The sequence below is a fragment of the Equus caballus genome, chromosome 3, assembly GCF_041296265.1.
Source record: "Equus caballus isolate H_3958 breed thoroughbred chromosome 3, TB-T2T, whole genome shotgun sequence".
NCBI lineage: Eukaryota > Metazoa > Chordata > Mammalia > Perissodactyla > Equidae > Equus > Equus caballus.
Genome location: NC_091686.1, coordinates 42,047,997 through 42,067,575, shown reverse-complemented (window position 1 = coordinate 42,067,575; position 19,579 = coordinate 42,047,997). Strand labels below are relative to the sequence as shown.

Genomic DNA, 19,579 nt, shown 5'->3' with positions numbered 1-19,579 from the left:
AGGAACTGCCTTCTGAATAGAATGCAGCCAAGGTGATGGGATGGCCTGCAACCCAGGGTTAAGAACAAAAAGCCTGGCCCTTCCTTCTTACTCATTGGCTTTAGTCCCCTCCCTCTTTCCCTCCTTCTGTTTCCATCTCTCTCTCTCCCTCTGCATCTTATATCTCTGGAACTGGGGGAGCAAGTGTGCATGTTTTCAGTTGTCCTATGAAGATGCTCCATAGGAGAGAATGGAGGGAATGATCGGCCAACAGACAGGCAGGAACTCAGACTTTCAGTCCAAACAAACCCCGTCAACATGCATGTGAGTGAACTTGGGAGCAAACCCTCCACAAGTCGAGCCGCAATAGAGCCGCAGCCCCTGCTTCACAGAGACCTTGAGGCAGAGGCACCCAGCTAAGCTGTGCCCCATTCCTGGCACACAGAATTTGTGAGATGTTAAGGATTTGTATTTTCTAGGTGCAATGTCTTAGAGCAGTGTCATCAGAGAGCGACGGGAAAAGCACAGTCTGCCAGTTCCTGCCCTCTGGCCCTGCCTGTCCCCATCTACCCTCCTCTCTCTTCTCAGGCTCCTTCCAGCTCCACTGCCCTCTTTCGGACATTGTCTGGTCAGACCCACTTCTTCCTGTGAGCCTCTGCGCCAGCGGTGCCTTCTCCCTGACACTCAAACTGTTCCCAGACACAGGCAGGCGTGCCTCTCATCTGGCACCCTGCTCACAGCAAATGTCACCCCTATGATGCCTTTCAGAGCCTCCCAGGCACAGGCTCCACTGTCACAGGTCTCCCACCTGCAAGGGCATCTCATGATGTCCTCCTTCTTGGTCTCATCTGGATAAAGTGAGTCCATGAAGGAGGGCTTTCTGCTTGGCGGACGAGGAGGCAGCTTCTTCTGGTGTCCTCAGGATCATGACTGTCTCTTCTGGGCTGAATGTTTCCCCTCCCAAGTCCATTGTGAAAGGAAATTCTCATTCCCTTGCTTTCAAGGGTCTGGTTTCCCCAAGAACTCAGGGAGACTGGCCTCTCCCTGGAATGCGGCACCAGCCCCTACACCCAAAGCCAGAAAATTAGCACCCATCTTGAAACACCACCAGATCCTGAAGTCAATTCCTGCTGAGGTCCCCCATCCGCTTTGTAATCCCATGGGAACTCCTGAGCTCACCTTTCCCCTAAGACACAGCTCCCAGCCTGCCCTTGGCTTCTTACAGGAACAGTGGGATTTCCCAGAAGCACTCCCAGCCTCGGCAAGAAATGCCTTGAAATGTTCTCTATGTATTTTCCAGGACATGGGATATGGGGAGAAGTCATTTTGGTTGTGTATGTGCAACAGTTTTGATGCGAATAGCATCTTTTTCAGACAGAGATCAAAGAGTGGGGCTACCGGGTGTAACAAGAAAATGGATACACTGAGCCAACGTCTTCATGGTGTGAAGTCATAGGGAGCAAAGAACATGGTTAAGAGCAGAGAATATGGAGCCACAACTTATGTTCAAATTCCACCTCAATCACTTCCTAGATATTGGTAGAGGGCAAAGTACTTACCTCATTGGTGCCTCAGTTTCTTCATCTGTTGTTGGCAAGAAGGATAAGCGTACCTAATTTGTGAGGATATGGAGAGTGCTAAAGGAGTTAATGTTTCAAAACTCTTGCAACATCCAGCACATTGCATGCCCTGTACGCATACATTACAAATGAAATGTAAATGTTCTTCTGACGCTGTCTGTTTGCTCCAGACGGGAGACTAGGGACTGGAAGGATGTAGACAGCACTCCCTGAGACAGGATGAATCGATGAATGAACATCCCTGTTGAAGGCATTACTAATGGCAAATCCGCCTCCCTATGGACATTCCCAAGGACAATCACACCCAAGCATCCCTCCTCCGTCCTGCATCGTCTTCTGGGATTCTACCCAGGAATCACGGGGGCTTCTTGAACCCTGGGACCCACACCCACCACAGGTTCTCTTCTGTCTGGCAGCAAACCCCAGGCCTTGTCCTAATGGCTGCAGCCCACAGGCTCTGAACTCAGATCCGTTTCTTCACTTGAGGGAGACGTGTCATTCCCAGAGCTGGGCACACAGAGTGTCAGCCTTGGAGGAAATGCCTCCCTGGCCAGTGGCAGGTGGAAGAGCGCCGTGACGGAGTAGGATTTGGGGAGAGTCCTCCAGGTGTGGTCAGAAGGGGCCCAGCCAGGGCATTTGTTAGCAAGGTCTGGTTCGTGGACCTTGGTGGCAAAAGAGTGGTGGGGACAGCATGTTTTAGAGTTCCTGGCATGAGACAATCCACAGGATGGTCATGAAGTCAGAATCAGCCTAATGAGGTCCAGCTCAATCCACTGTCATCTCTTCCCTGACTGGCTCACTAATCCAGGAGTGATTTACAAGCGGGATATTCGTCTTCTACCATCTTTTCGTTGATTGGCAGGAGCTAGTATTCTTTACAAAACTTGTGTATTTTTGCATAGGAAAGGATAGGTGAGTTCTGTAACAACCCTTCTTGCAAAGTTCTCACTAACGTATTGAGTCTCTAACAGAATCCATCGCTGGGAACTTCACAAAAGATCCTGACCTTTACTCTCTGGTTTTAGATCTTCCTGGTTGGTAAATTTTCTTGACTCCTGGCTCCTTTCCTGAGGTTCGTCCACTTAGAACAATGTAGGACTGCAACGTCTTGCCACTTGAGAAGTAGTGGTTCAACTCTATGATGATGTTGGTCTTGTTTACTAAGTGTGTGTGTGTGTATGTATGTGTGTATGAGACTGTTTTCTGCATCTTGCCACGTGGGTCAGATTGACTCCTTTCCTTGGAAAAATTGTCCCTAACCACTTTCTCTGGGCTTTATTTTCACGTCTTGAACAGTGCTGTCCAACAGTAGAATTTCACACTCTATCTAATGAAATTTAAACTTTTTTTAAATATTGACATTTAAAAAAGTAAAAATAAACAAGTGAAACTAATTTTTAATGGTATATTTAAACCCATTATAACCAAGATATTACCATTTGTCCAGGCAATCTATATAAAAATTAATAGTGAGATAGTTCACATTTTTTTTTATTGGGATCAACAAATCCATTTACATAGTCTCCATTTGTAAGTTGAAACTTCTTACATACGTGGTTTCTGTGTCCCCCACTCAGAACCTGGGCTGACTTGTTAGAGAGGAAATAAAGCAGAACAGGCATAAGTAACGATCACTGTCAATCCAGCTCAGCACAAACACTCACAACTGACAAAAAGGCTGTCCCTGACCAGGGAGTAGAGGTCCCTCGGGGTCACATGGTGGATCAGCTGGTTCAGCACCCAGGAATGCTGCTCTCTGTCACATGGGGTCTCTGTCACACTCTCCATCATGAGCCATGGGGTCAGGGTGGTAGGTGCACACAGCTTCCATGCTGGAGGCTGCCCCTTCCTCCGCAGGCCTGGGGAGAGAGGAATGTGGGGACTCTAGAGAGATGTCCTGAATCCTCTGATAATGGGGGCCAGAGGGAGGGAGGAGCAAATTGGCAGTCAGTGGGAAGAGTGAAAATTGGGGTGGTCACCGAAAGTGTCCATGACTCTCAAATGCTCAGAAAAGGGACTTCCCTGAGGGACATCAGTCTACAGCCCAAGACAAGGGGCCCAGGCTGCTCTTCTTGAACAAGGATCCAAGCAGGGGAGAAGGCAGGAGGAGGATGAGCAGGAGAGACAGCAGGTGGGGTGCGGCTGGCTGGGACTCATCCTGCCGGGAGCTGCTGGCACCAGGGTCTCATCAGGTGCTGCAGGACTCTCTCAGTGGAGTTCAATGTGGCTGAGCTCTTGCTCATGTCTGTCAAATACTGGATGTTGGAGATGGTGGAGTTGAGTGTGAGGGCCTTCAGGTCGTGCCCCTTGGCTGCAAGAAGAGAGGGAGAGAGATGGCCATCACTGAGAGCTGGCCTGAGACCAGATCAGAGTCCTGAACTCAGTATCATCTGTTGCCTTTGCTCCCAGTGGAACCACCACCCAATGCTGTGCTCATCCAAGTTGAAGCCAGCATAATCTCAGCTCCTCCTCCCTCACCTGCCGGTAACACCAATTGCACCTACAGATTGCTCCTCAATGCATTCCTTCTGTTCATTCACGTCCCAGGTAGGTCTTATCTTTTCTCACCGGAACCAACACCCTAACATGCTCACTGGATGCATTGTCTAAAGGATGTTCTCTGCCTTGAACATTAGAAGCATTTTTCTGAAATGAAGATCTCACTAGAACACTCCTGCTCTAGCATCACCCATGGCTCCCTAAGTCCTTCAGGGTTAAGTTCAAACTTCTTGACCTGGCACTCAAAGCCCTTGCACATCTGGCTCCTGCTGACTCTTCAGCCTCATTGATGCATTCACTCTGAGTTAGGCTTTGTGCTTCAGGCAAACCAAATTCCTGTCACTTCTCCCGTACACTATGCTGTTTTTGCCTACAGGGCCATTGCTCATGCAATTTCCTCTACCAGGAACACGCTCCACACCTTATTTCCCTATATAACTCCTACTCCTTCTTAAAGACCCCAATTGGGCAAAACTCCCTCCAGAGAGCTCTTCCCACCCAAAGGATGCCAGGTGCTTCTCCTCAAAACATCCCACCTTGTATTAGAATTTTCTGTGACTTTCACAAGACCAGGGGCTCTCTGAGGGCTGTATCAGATTGAAATATTGGCATAATCCTTGTGATCAGCATGCTTGCCCTCAAAGCAGAATTGCACACCTCGGCTTCCCAGCTGCCCAGTAAGAATTGGTCAGTTGAGGTGTGGGGCTGGAGAGCTCCTCTGGGGAAGGAAGAGGGCCCCCTAGGCTTGTGGTGGCTTCTGGTTGCTCAAGCAATGAGGAAGGAGGCAGGAACATGCTGCCCAGCTCAGGAGCTGTGGAAAGGGCTTTCGTCTGGGAGAGACAGAGACCCCACACAGTGGGTGAAGCCCCACAGGCTCATCTGCACTCCAACAGTGGCTGTCCCGGGACAACCATTCACAGGTGAGCCATAAATGTGAGTGACAGAAGGAGGGATTGTGTGAGTAGAGGGATGTTCGATCCTGTGAGTGAGATGAACCCAAGAGAGACAGTGTGCTTGAAGAAGAGAGAGACGCAACAAAGAGATAGGTAGAGGCACAGACAGAGGGGATACCTGGATGGACAGAGGAAGAGCGGACAAATGGAGGGTCACAGGGAAAGCAGGAAGAACAAAGACAAGGAAGAGAAGTTTGAGACATGGGAGGAAAGAGGATGGAAGGAGAGAAGAAGGACAAACAGGCGAACAGGCAGGAGGACAGTTGGACAGATTGATACCTGGACAGATGCTCGGGTGGATAGATGGAAGGAAGGAAGGAAAGAATGGAGGGAGGGAGGGAGGGAGGAATGAAGGATAGGAGGAAGAGAGGAAGGAAGGAGTCTGAGAGGAGGGAGAACTGGGAAAATCACCTGCCCAAGTTCAGAGGGTGCTTTAAAGGGAGGTTAAGGCCGAGAATACAGGACCCCTAACTCCCAGGCTTGTGTCCACCTGTCCCAATGCTGCCTGTTATTACTCGTAGAGATGAGCATATGGATGTAAAAGAAACCTTGAGCCCTACCCTCACAATACACAAAACTCAATTCCTGGACACTTTGACCTAAAGGGGAAAGGTAAAATAATGAAACTTCTAGAAGACAACATAAGAAAACATCCTCGGGACCACAGGGTAGAAAAAACTTCTCAAAGAAGACACTCACACACACACTCTCCATACAAGAAATATCGGTAAACTGGGATTCATTAAAATTTAGGCTTTCGGTTCATCATAAGACACATTACAAGAGGGAATTTGCAAGTCACAGGATGCGAAGAGATTGTCCCAGTTCCAATATTCAACAAAGGATTCACATGCAGAATACAGAAAATCTTCAGCATATTTATTAGATAAAATGCAGTGAAAGAGATACATATTAATGCTGGTTATTTTAATGAGCCACATTTATTTTACAAGGACAGTGAACAAAGCAATCTGAAAAGCAGGGGGTGAAAAATGAACAGTAGATAAACAGAATCCCAGGAGGGTTTGGAAAAAGCAAGAGAAGCCCCTTACATAACAGTTCATTGGCCTTAGAAAAGGAAAATACTACTGGATTCTGTTAGGAAGTCAGAAAGATTGAAATATCTAGTGGTTTCAGTGGAAAAATAAGATAGGAAAAAATAACTATGATAGTTATTTGATTTTCCTCCAAATGACTTTATCCCTTAGAGAGAAGGCACTTTCCTTTTCAATCATCAACACATCAAAGTTTAATTTCCCTCCATTTAGCCTTTTTCGTGGCCATAGGTTAGAAGCAGCAAAGGGGCTCAGCAGGCTGAACCAGTCTGCAGACATACTCTGTCCTGTTCCACACTGGCTCACACACGTGCAAAGTGGTCGCTTCTCACAGGGGAAAAGCCTGCAGGGCTGAGGGGCAGCCACCCCTTGGACCCTGTTTGTTTGTACCATTGGAAATTTCTCATGATCCCCTACTCAAAAAGGAAGTGGGTGGGGGGTAGAATAAGAAGGCCATATATTTGAAGGAAATAGGAGAAAATATTTCATTGTGAGAGTAATAAATATTGCTTTTCAGAAGTCATGTGTATGTTGAAAGTCTATGTCTTAAGGTACCATAATGAAACAATGTACACCTCATCTTCTCCCTCTTTTATCTGAGCATTAGGTTAAAATCCATGAAATTCCTAAGCTTAAAAAAACACACAAAAATCACAAGGAAAGTTTTGGAGGTCATGGATGTGTTCAGCACTTGGTTGTGGGGATGATATCATGGGTGTATGCACATGTCCAAACTAATCAATACACATATAGAAAACGTGTGCATTTTTTGTCTATTACTCATACCTCAACAGAGCTAAAAATTCAAATAAATTCCTAAGTTTACTTTTTGAGGGTGTATAAAAGTCAAAATTTCTAATAAAATTCAGATTCTTAATTTCTGAACATAAATAGCATTCCTGCTTTGATGGGTGACCCCACGACTCTCAAAAAAATCAAGAGCAATTGCTACTGTCAATCTCAGTGGAAGTTATTTTCAACACCTCACCCCCTCCTTTACACCTCATTATTTAAAAACCAAGGAAATAGTCTTCAGCTTTTAAAATGAAGGAGTAAATGAGTCAGCTTGACATTATACTTTATTCAAGATTTAATGTTAAGTAAAGGAAATAACTGAGCATGAGCAGAATCCCTTCTATAACTCATCTTTTCTCCTATGCTGATAATAAAAATGACACTCTACTGAAACATAGTTTGCATGATATATTCTCAAGTAAATATACTTAACTGCTGGACATTTTATTTTGAGATTCTTATTCAATTTCTTCATATTTATCTATAAAACTTATTTGGCATCTTTCATCTTTTTACCATTTTCATCTTTTTAACTTTCAAAGGTTTAACTTTCCAAGAGACTATTTTTTAATGACGAGCTAACTGATGAATTTGTGTACCAACTGTTTTTTTGAGACTGAATATACAAATGGACAAAGGCCAGATCATATATGACAGTATAACTCTGACCCCCAACGTGGGAAGCAAACATCCCAAGGAGCCAAATCACAGCCCCTGCAGCATTCAGCACAGAACAGTCAGCACTTGGTCAGTAACTGCCAGTTTCCAAAACTCTCGTTCTGCTTTCAACACAGGACCGCCAGAGAAAGCCACGTATGCTCCCTAAACCATCACATAGGATGCCTGCCTTCTACTTAGTGAGCTCCAGCTTCCCCGTGTCAACAACTTCCAATCAGGCCACCCCTCCCCCACTCCCCTGACCTCTGCCACCCTCTCCCCTCCCTTTCCCTTCTCTCCTCTTCTTGTGCATGCAACAATCCTCTCCTGTCGCATTACAGTCTCTGCAATATTTTTAACGTGTGATAGAGCAGCTCCTCCCTCAGAGTTCTTCCTGGTCCATATTTTCCTAGCTTAGCTTATGCGTTTATTTTTTCCATGTAGGATCATTTATCTAACTCAACAGAAAAGCTCGTTAAAATTTTTATTGGCATTGTATTCAATTTATAAAGTAATGGGACTGACCATTTAATGAAACTTCCTAACTTAGAACATAGACTGACTTTCCATTTGCCAACTATTTTTAATTGAAATTTATAGTGTGATCGTTGTAGATTCTACACTGCTGCAAGGAATAACTCCAAAAGTTCCAGTGTACACTTTACCCAGTTCCTTACAATGATAACATTCTGCAAAACTATAGGACAATACCACAGCCAGCTTGTTGGCGTTGATGCAATCCACTATCTTATTCAGATTTCTCCAGTTTTACTTGTACTAATTTGTTCCTGTGTACTTAGTTCTGTACAATTTTATCAGATGTGCAAGTTTCTGTATCCATCACAGCTAAAATAATGACCAGTTTTATCACTACAAGGTATTCCTGTATTGCCTATTAAAAAATCAATGGATGTTATTTTTTAGAGCAGTTTTACGTTTACAGCAAAATTTAATGAAATACACAGTGTTCTCATATAGTCCTTGCCCCCACATATGCATAACCTTTCTGTTGTCAATATCCCTCATCAGAGTAGTATACTTTTCACAATTGATGAACATACATAGGCACATCATTATCACTCAAAGTCCATAATTTACATTAAGGTTCACTCTTGGTGTCAGAGATCACTAAGGTATAACTCTGTGGTCCATTTCTGGATTCTCTACTCTGTTCCATTGATTTATGTAGCTGTCCTACAATGAAAATGATGATGCTGTGATTACAGTATGTACAAGGCAATACTAAATATTGTTAAAGTGTTTACTGCCGCATTATTCTTCCTGTCTTGATTGTTTTAGCTACTCTCAGCTATGTGCCTTTCTATATAAATTTTAGAAAAAGGTGTCTCTGTCTACAAACTGTGGTGGAATTTTTATTAGAATAATATTAGACCTATAGATCAATTTGGGGATAATTGAGACCTGTACTCATTATTCTATCCAGTAACATGGTGAGGACTGCAGAATTCTCAGCACATAACTCCTTCCAAACCCCTACACCAGGAGGAGACTCAACCAAACTCTGGTGTGGCTTCTAGCTGCATAAGTCTGTGTAACCGGAATGACTCCAGCCCACCATTAAAATGCCTTCCTGAGAGCTCAAAGCTGACAGAAAAATTTGCTATTTATTTTAGTCAACACCCAATTATAGGCCTCCGATCCCCCTTCTTAGAGTATTTACTAAAGAGGGCTTACAACTGTCGATATGTATCTCTCACAATTCTCTCAAGGACCTAAGAGCCACTCCTTTGAAATACGATCATTAAGACAGATAGAGACTCTTTCTCTCAACTTCTGAGTGAGGATAGAATCCTAACTTTGATAACTGCAAAGTAACGAACACAGTGGGTCTAATCACAGTTACACTGACCAACCTTTGTACTTTTTCACTTCTTTGACTCTACTGAGCCCCTCAACCCTCCTCCTTCATTCCCTCTTTAAAATTCTAGATTCACCTCCGTACAAATCTGAGCGCAGCTCAGCTTCTGTCAGCCATTATTGAATAAAATCTGCTTTCACCACTTTAACTAATTTCTGCTGCATTTGTCTTTGACAATAGTAAGTCTCTCAATTTATTTACATCTTCTTTAATTACCATAATCGGTATTTGATAATTTTCAGCATCAGATCCTGTACACATGTTCTTGAATTTATGCCTGAATATTTCATGTTCTTCAGAGTGGTTTTCAACAATACAACATTTTCAAGTTTATCATCTGCAGGTTCATCATTAGTTGTAGAAATAAAATTGTCTTTTGTGTGTTGATCTTGTACTTTGTACTTGGTGAACTTTTTGTACTCATGTATTAGTTCTGATTTTTTTTTTGTAGATTCCCAGAGTTTTTTTACACAGACAACAATGAAACTAGGAATGGTTACATTTTTTCCTTTCTAAACTCTATGGCTTTTATTTCCTTTACTTCTGTTATTGCCAGAAGCTTCAGTATTTTGTTGAATAAGAGTAGTGAAAGTGGTATTGCTTTCCTTGTTCCTTATTGTGGGGAGAATCATTTAGTCTTTCCCTGTTAAGCATGAAGTCAACTGTGCATTTTCTGTAGATGACCTTCAACAAGTGAAAGTAATTTCCATCTATTTCAAACTTGCTAGAAAATTTTATGACAAACAGGAGTTGGATTGTATCAAATGTTTTCTCTACATCTCTTGCTTATTAACAAGTCTTGCCCTTAAACAAATAGACAGCCAGTTATTTCTCTGGCAAAAATTGGTTTATCTGGGATTAGCAAAGAATAGCCATTTGGAGTGTGCAACCATGGCAAGCCATGCAGGAACACCCAGCAAGGAAGAGAGGAGAAGCTCTTTTATCTCAGAGTAGGGAAAACTGTGGGGGCTATTGGACACAGTCTTGAGGGCAGTGGCTTTTCATCGGCAGAGTTGTGACAGTCTCTCCTTGGGTTAGTTTCTGACTGGTCAGGAAGAGAAAGTCTTTATTCTTCCTGTTGCACTGCGCCTTTGACATAGGGCATGAGAACTCCCTCTATTAGCCTTCCAACACTATTTCAACTACGTTTCCGTTTATTAACTTTCACATGTCCCCATTTTGATTGCGATCTTTCTCTGAAAGCATTGTTGATCTGCAGTCAGATTTTTCCACTTTCAGTAGCCTCTTGTCCCTCGATGCCAGGAAGGAGCTTCTCTGGGAGTCATGTCCCAGGTTGGAGGAAAAACACACAGATTGGAAACCTATTGTGGCCACATTTGAGGAACACGGAGTGAGAGGAGGGAGAACTCTCTGGCACTTTTTACCTGAAGTTTGCATGTTATCAAGATCATAGGCATTGGAGATGATCTGAAGTGTCATGTCATCATCAAAGGTTTGGCAGACAAACTTCCAACAGACCTGGTCCGGACACCTTGGAAACCTTCGCATCAGATACTGTCTGCTTCCATTTGGAGAAATCTTTATTTTTAAGTCACCAAATGATGTGCAGTTCCCCCCAGGGTTTGTGCTTTCTTCAGGCGTGTCGCATGAATCCAAGTCTTGAGTTTTGTGGCAAAAAGCTTGGCTAGCAGCGCCCGATCGAGGAAAATACTATCATCTTGGTTGAGTTTTGTTAGTTTGAAATTTTTGGTAAGTTGTTCCTTGTTTTCAAGTTGTTAAATTTATGAGAATGGAGCTGTTTATATTATTTTCAATGGCTGAAGAACCTGCAGTGATCTATCCCTCTAGTGTGTCTCAGGACTTTGAGGGTGAAGAGGCTTCCCCAAAGCTTCTTGAGGCAGAACCCTGTTTGCTGTTGGCCCCTAACAGCTTGAGTGCATCTGGGTTGGGGAGGAGACAGAGACTTCCAAGAACAAGTTGTTTCTTCTTGAAGGAATGCTGAAGATGCCCAAAGTATGGTACTTTGACATACAAATTATTTTGAGCCAAAAGCAATCGAGAGCCAGCAGATGCAGGAAAAACTCTTGATCTCCACCTTGACTGCTTTAAATGAAGGGTAGACTTCCTCTTTGGAAAGTAAATTTATGTTTATAAAGGAAATTTCCATTAGTAAAAGCATCTGCACCAGAAAGAGAATGACTCTTAGGGAATTTTTTTTTGAGGAAGATTAGCCCTGAGCTAACATTCCCCACCAACCCTCCTCTTTTTCTTAAAAAGATAGGCCCTGAGCTAACGTCCATGCTCATCCTCCTCTACTTTATACGTGGGATGCCTGCCACAGCATGGCTTGATAAGTGTTGTGTAGGTCCGCACCTGGGATCTGAACTGGTGAACCCCAGGCCATCAAAGCAGAATGTGTGAATTTAACCCGTGTGCCACCAGGCCAGCCCCTACAGAATTTTTTTTTTAGGAAGATTAGCCCTGAGCTAACTGCTGCCAATCCTCCTCTTTTTGCTGAGGAAGACTGGCCCTGAGCTAGCATCCACGCCCATCTTCCTCTGCTTTATGTGTGGGACACCTGCCACAGCCTGGCGTGCCAAGTAGTGCCATGTCTGCACCTGGGATCAGAACCGGCAAACCCCAGGCCACCAAAGTGGAACGTGCGCACTTAACCAGTGAACCATCAGGCCAACCCCTAGAGAATTTTTTTAACTGAGAGATTTATCTGCATAACAAGGCAAGCTTTATTTATTATACATTTTCTCCCCTCATCTTCCCATAATTTTTCTTCAGCCACTTCCTGCTGCTGCTCACCCAGATGGCTCCCTGCTTCCAAGCTCCCCCATGTGCACCCAGTGTGGACTGGACTTGCAACTGGCAGCTGGTGTGGAGCTGCCTGCTCGAGGGCTGCAGAGCACCATCCTAAGTCTCATCCCCAGCATGACCTACCTGGCCAGCAATACTCAGGATCTGCCACCACTGCACAGGATTGGGGCAGCTGCACTGATGGTTCAGATTGTGGGCAGTACCCAGCCCAATTCCCACTCACTTTTGTTGACCACACGCCTGTGCTGTTTGCAGATGGTACAGATTTAAAAGAGAAGTCATATCCTGTCGTTAAAGTGGAACTGTTGGACTGACTTGAGGGATTTTTCAACACCTGTAAAACTAAAGAGAAGCTGGGAGAATTATCAGAAGAGTTCTACAAAAATGAACTACTATCGATTGAAATGTTGAATATACATGTGCCTGCAGTTGCTAAATTGAGATGTCTTTTAGATAGTTCTCCTAGGGAAGATTTACTAGACATTCTGACATCACTTATCCAAACAAGCAACAAAAATGCTCCAAATTTTAGATACTGTGACTCTGGAGGAAACTGTCCAAGATGATGATACCACTGCTGGTGAAACAAATGCAAGAATTGAAATTGCTTTAAAAAAACAGAAAACTTGGGGCCGACCTGGTGGCACAGTGGTTAGGTTTGCATGTTCTCCTTCAGTGGCCTGGAGTTTGCCGGTTCAGATCCTGGGTGCAGACCTATGCACCACTCATCAAGCCATTTTGTGGCAGGAGTCCCACATATAATGTAGAGGAAGGTGGGCATGGATGTTAGCACAGGGCCAGTCTTCCTCAGCAAAAAGAGGAGGATTGGTGGTAGATGTTAGTCAGGGCTAATCTTCCTCAAAAAAAAAAAAATTATAACAATAAAACAGAAAAAGCGAGAAAGATGATAATAAATGCATTATATGAATATGCCTCAATAGGATTTCGCACATCCTAGGTACTCTATTTTCTGGCACATTGTTATGGGATATCACGCAGGTGATTTCGACATATCCTGTGTGTTTTCCATGTGTGTCCGACACCTGATTCTGGCGTGTCCGGCAGGTAGTTTCAGTGAATCAGGCACCTGGTTCCGGCGTATCCAACAGGTGGTCCCGGCATGTCTGGTAGGCGATTCTAGCACATGTGACATGTGGTTCCGGCGTATCCGGCAGGGGATTTCAACGTGTCCGGCAGGTGGTTCCAGCATGTCCAGCACCTGGTTCTGGCATGTTTTGCAGGTGGTTCCGTCATGTCGGCACCTGGTTTTGGCATGTGCGACACCTGTGTCTGGTGTATCTGGCAGCTGGTACTCACAAGACTGGCAGGTGGTTCAGATGTGTCTGGCACCTGGTTTTGGCATGTGCGACACCTGCGTCTGGTGTATCCGGCAAGTGGTTCTCACAAGACTGACAGGTGGTTCAGGTGTGTCAAGCAGGTGGTTCTGGCATTTCAGGCACCTGGTTCTGGCCTCTGCTGTACCTGTTTCTGGTGTATCCATCACATGGTTCCAGCGTGGCTGGCACATGGTTCTGGGATATTCGGCAGGTGGCTTCAGCGTACTGGGTGCCTGGTTCCGGCGTATCTGACAGTGGGTTCCATGGTTTCTGGCAGGTGGTTCCTGCGTGTCTGGCATGTGGTTCCGGTACGCTCTGAATGTGGTTCCAGCGTGTCCGTCAGGTGGCTACCATGTGTCCAGGACCTGATTCCATCGTGTGCGGTTGGTACTTTCAGAGTGTCCAGGTGTTGGTTCCCGCATGTCCAGGGGTGATTCCGGTGTGTCCGGCAGGTTGTTCCGGCCTTTTCCAGAAATTGCTTCTGGTGTACCCAGGACCTGGTTCTGGTGTATCCGGCAGGTGATTTTGGCGTGTCCAGCAGGTTGTTCCAATGTGTTACGCTGGTGGTTCCGGCCTCCGTGGCAGGTGTTTGTGGCATGTCTGGCACCTGATTCTGGCGTCTACGGCAGGTGGTTTCAGAGTATCTGGTACCTGGGTGCGGCACATCCAACAGGTGGTTCCTAAGTGTCTGGCAGGTGGTTCCAAAGTGTCTAGCATGTGGTTCTAGTACGTTCGGAAGATGGCTCAGGCGTGACCGTTGGGTGCTTCAGGCATGTGCGGGAGTTGGTTCTGGCGTGTCAGAGTCATGGTCCCAGCATGTCCGTCATTTGGTTCCAGGTGGTTCTGGCTTGTCTGGTGGGTGCTTCCAGTGTGTCTGGCGGGTTGTTCTGGCATATCTGTGTGGTGGTTCCAGAGTGTGTGGCGGGTGGTTACGGCATGTCTACCAGGTTTTTCCAGCATCCAAGGTGCCTGGTTCCAGCGTATCAGGCAGGTGATTTTGGCGTGTCCAGCAGGTGGTTCAGGTCTGTCCGGGAGATGGTTCCGGCGTGTCCAACATGTGGTTCTGGCATATCTGAGAGGTGGCTCCGGTGTGTCCGGCAGGTGGTCCCGTTCTGTCTGGCACATGGTTACGGGGTATCATGCAGGTGATTTCAACGTGCCCTGTTGGTTGTCGAGGCCTGTCTGACACCTGGTTCTTGTGTGCCCGGCAGGTAGTTTCAGTGAATCAGGCACCTGGTTCTGGCATATCCAACAGGTGGTCCCGGCATGTCTGGTATGTGATTCCCGCCTGTGCAGCACATGGTTCCAGCATATCCGGCAGGTGATTTCGACGTGAGCGGCAGGTGGTTCCAGCATGTCAGGCACCTGGTTCTGGCATGTCTTGCAGGTGACTCACTAGTGTCTGGGACTTGGTTCTGGCATTTCTTTAAGGTGGTTCATTCATGTCCAGCACCTGGTTTTGGCGTGTGCAACACCTGTTTCTGGAGTTCTTGGCAGGTGGTTCTCACAAGACTGGCAGGTGCTTCAGGCGTGTCCAGCAGGTGGTTCTGGCATGTCGGGCACCTGATTCTGGTGTGCCCAGCATGTGGTTCCAGACTGTCTGTCAAGTGGTTCAAGCTGGTCTAGCAGGTGTTTCAGGTGTGTCCAGCAGCTGTTTCAGGCGTGTCCGTCACCTGGTTCTGGCCTGTGCTGGACCTGTTTCTGGTGTATCCGTCACATGGTTCCAGCGTGTCTGGCACATGGTTCTGGCATATTCGGTAGGTGGCTTCAGCATACTGGGAGCCTGGTTCCAGTGTATCTGACAGTTGGTTCCATGGTGTCTGGCAGGTGGTTCCTGTGTGTCTGGCATATGGTTCTGGTACATTCGAAAGGTGGTTCCGGCATGTCCAGCAGGTTGCAACAGTGTGTCTGGGACCTGATTCCATCCTGTCCGGTTGATGCTTTCAGAGTGTCCTGGCTTTGGTTCCGGCCTGTCTTGCAATTAGTTCCCACATGTCCGGTGGGTGATTCCGGCGTGTCTGGCAGACTTTCCAGCCTTTTCCAGAAATTGGTACTGGCGTATCCAGGACCTGGTTCCAGTGTATCTGGCAGGTGATTTTGGCGTATCCAGCAGGTTGTTCTGGCGTGTTAGGATGGTGGTTCCAGCTTGTGTGGCAGGTGTTTGTGGCGTGTCTGGCACCTGGTTCTGGCATATTTGGGAGGTGGTTTCAGTGTATCTCGTACTTGGTTCTGGGATATCCAACAGGTGGTTCCGAAGTGTGTGGCATGTGGTTCTGGTAGGTTCAGAAGATGGTTCCGGCCTGTCCGTTAGGTGCTTCCAGAATGTCTGGAAGTTGGTTCTGGTGTGTCAGACTCATGTTTCCAGTGTGTCCAGTGGGTGGTTCCAGGTGGATCTGGTGTGTCCGGTGGGTGCTTCCGGTGAGTCTGCTGGGTCGTTATGGGATGTCTGTGTGGTGGTTCCAGAGTGTTCGGCTGGTGCTTTCGGCATGCCTGTCGGGTTTTTCCAGCCTCTAAGGTGCCTGGTTCAAGCATATCCAGCAGGTGAGTTCTTTCTCAGCTTCCTAAAGAGCTGGAAGCAAGACAGTTTGTGGCTTGTCTCCACTTGAGGGACGGAGGCAGTGCTTTGTGCCATCCACCTCTCGAGCAATATAGGGCATGGTTGAGAGCAAATGGGCCTTTCTGACATAGGGGCTTTCTGACACTCTCTCCACGAATGCACAAGGACAGTTGGTTAAAAGCCTCTTGTCTCTATCCTCCTAAGCTTGTGGAATCACAATCATTCGGGCCTTGGCCCCATTGCTTAAGGGGAAGATGTAGCCATTACCCCTGAGCCGGGTTGGCAAGAGGGAAATGTGGCAGAAGCAGAAGTTCTAAAGCAGCAAGTTAAGGGCTGGGAGGAAATGGCGTTCAGCTGCCTGTGTATGAGAGGTTCCCAATATGCTGTAAGAGCACTGTGGAAAGCGACTTCTTTCTCAGCTTCCTAAAGAGCTGGAAGCAAGATGGTTTGTGTCCTGTCTCCCCTTGAGGGATGGAGGCGGTGCTTTGTGCCTTCCACCTCTAGAGCAATGTAGGGCACAGCTGAGAGCAAAGGGGCCTTTCTTCCATAGGTGCTTTCTGACACTCTCTCCTCCAGTGCACAAAAGCGGTTGGTTAAAAGCCTATTGTCTCTCTCCTCCTAAGCATGTGGATGCACAATCATTCGGGCCTCAGCCTCCTTGCTTAAGGAGAAGATGTAGGCATTTTGTCTGAGCCGGGTTGGCAAGATGGAAATGCCCCAAAAGCAGAAGTTCTAAAGCAGCGAGTTAAGGGCTCCAAATAAACAGCATTTCAGGTGCCTTTGTATGAGATGTTCAAGGTACACTATAAGAACAGTGTGGCAAGTGAGTTCTTTCTCAGCTTCCTAAAGAGCTGGAAGCAAGATGGATTATTGCTCATCTCCCCTTGAGGGTTGGAGGCAGTGTTTTGTGCCTTGCAATTTTAGGGCAATGTAGGACTCTGCTGAGCAAACTTGGCCTTTCTTCCATAGCTGCTTTGTGAACACTCTCTCCACCCATGCACAAGGGCGGCATGAGAGGTTGCCAGTATGCTGTAAGAGCACTGTGGAAAGCGAGTTTTTCTTAACTTCCAAAGAGTGGTTGGTTAAAATCCTATTGTCCCTCTCCTCCTAAGCATGTGGAAGGACAACCATTCGTGCCTCAGCCGAATGATTCGGGCGGGACTTGTGTGAACCACCTGCCTTAAATGCTGGAACCAACTGTTGGACACTTCAGAAGCATCATCTGGAAACGGTGGAACCACCCACCGCAGATGTGAGAATCAGGTCCAAAACGTGCCAGAAGCACCTGCAGGACACACCAGAACCATCTGACTCAAATGTCAAAATCACCTGCTGGATACACAAGAAGCACTTGATGGACACTCCAGAATCACATGACGGGCGTGAAAGAACCATCTCTCAGAGTGCCAGAACCATGTGCTGGAAATGCCGGAACCACATCACTGACAGACATGAACCACCTGCTGGACACTCCTGAACCACCTGCTTCACTCGCCGGAACCACCTTCTGGACAAGCTAAAATCACCTGCCGGATACACTGGAACCAGGCCCCTTAGAAGCCAGAAAAAGCCAACAGACATGCCAGAAGCACCTGCCGCACACTCTGGAACCACCATACAGACATGCCTGAATGACCCGCCATACACACCAGAAACACCCACCAGACACGCCAGAACCACCTGGAACCACCCGCCGGACACACTGGAACCATGACACTGACACGCCAGAACCACCTTGCAGACATGCCAGAAGCACCCAAAGGACATGCTGGAACCATCTTCCGAACGTACCAGAACCACATGCCAGACACACAGGAACCACCTGTCACACACTTCGCAACCACCTGTTGGATATGCCGAGACCATGTGCCAGATACACTGAAACCACCTCCTGAATACGCCAGAACCAGGTGCTGGCCATGCCACAAACACCTGCCAGACAAGCCGGAACCACCAGCCTAACACGCCAGCACAACCTGCCGGACATGCCAAAATCACCTGCTGGATAAACCGGAACCAGGTCCTGGATACGCCAGAACCAATTTCCAGAAAACGCCAGAGCAACCTGCCAGACAGCCTGGAATCCCCCGCCAGGCATGCGGGAACCAACTGTCAAACACGCCGGAACCAACACCTGGACACATTGAACGCACCAACCACACACGAAGGAATCAGGTTCCGGACACATGGTAGCCACCAGTCGGACACGCCGGAACCACCTTCAGAACATACTGGAACCATATGCCAGACACACAGGAACTACCTGCCAGACACCACGGAACCAATGGTCAGATACGATGGAACCAGGCGCCCAGTATGCTGAAGCCACCTGCTGAACACGCCCAAACACTGTGCTGGACATGCCAGATCCATATGATGGATACACCAGAAACAGGTCCAGCACAGGCCAGAACCAGGTTCCAGAAACAGCTGAAACAGCGGCTGGACACACCTGAACCACCTGTTAGACCAGCCTGAACCACTAGATGGAGAATCCTGAACCACATGCCAGGCACACTGTAACCAGGTGCCCGACACACCAGAACCACCTTCTGGACACGTCTGAACCACCTACAAGTCTTGTGAGAACCACCTGCCGGATACAGCAGATACAGGTGTCGCACACACCGAAACCAGGTGATGGACATGACTGACCACCTGCAAGACATGCCAGAACCAGACATGCCAGATGGGGAAGAGGTGATTTTGGGGGAGAGGAGCTTTGTAGATTTCTCACTCGGGCACTTACCTGTTTTGTTCTCCATCCAGGTTTTTTCTGGGAGCAAGTTCTTGAGAAACCTATAATGAAAAGTATGAGCTATCTACATAGGGAGAACTCAGACTTCGTTCAGCAATTCCCTGGGCGTCTGGAGACTCGATAGAATACTTTTTTCTTTTTCCATTGCCAACACCCATGCCCATTCAGGCCTATGTGAGTTTTTACAATGCTCCTCCAACTGGTCTCCAGGCCTCCAGCGTGCCTCATTTCTCTTCATCGTAGAGGACAATAGCAGATCAATGTTTCTGAGGCATGGCTCCACCAGTGCCCTCTCTGATGCGGAAACCTTCCTCTCACTGCCTACCTGATAGACTCCAACTCTCTGCCTTAGCACTCAAGGGCCCCTCCGCCTTTCATGTATCCCACAGTCCTGCCAAATCAAACAGTACCCACTACCCAAAAACACACATTGCATTCTTCTCTTTCACCTCTGCCTGATCAGATGATGGAGTTGAAACAAAGCCATCATTTGCTAGTTAAGTGACTTTTGCACAGGTCATTTCACCTCCCTGACCTTCAGTTTCTGCATATATAAGTGATGAATAGTAAGATTCACCTCATATTGTTCTTATAAAGAATTAAAATTGACTTAGAGAGCATATGCAAAAACAGCTGGCTCCCTGCCTGACATGCTGCAGTCACCAATAATTATTCGGATCTAAATATTGGCTCATGCCATGCCCTGCTTCTTTTCCTATTAAAACCTTATCCTTCAAAAATCG

General features: G+C 46.8%; 1 long non-coding RNA gene across 9 annotated transcripts in view; it reads right to left on the bottom strand.

Moving 5' to 3' along the window:
• Positions 1-3,034: 3,034 nt before the first annotated feature.
• The window catches only part of LOC138923429 (uncharacterized), a 59,686-nt gene continuing 43,141 nt past the window's right edge, over positions 3,035-19,579 (bottom strand). For 6 of the 9 annotated variants that reach the window (XR_011437016.1, XR_011437015.1, XR_011437018.1 and 3 more), the window contains one exon: positions 3,035-3,870. This is a non-coding gene — a long non-coding RNA (uncharacterized lncRNA). Of the gene's footprint in view, positions 3,871-18,827; positions 18,878-19,579 lie in introns of all 9 variants that reach the window. The other 3 variants (XR_011437021.1, XR_011437022.1, XR_011437020.1) reach the window with 1 other exon arrangement.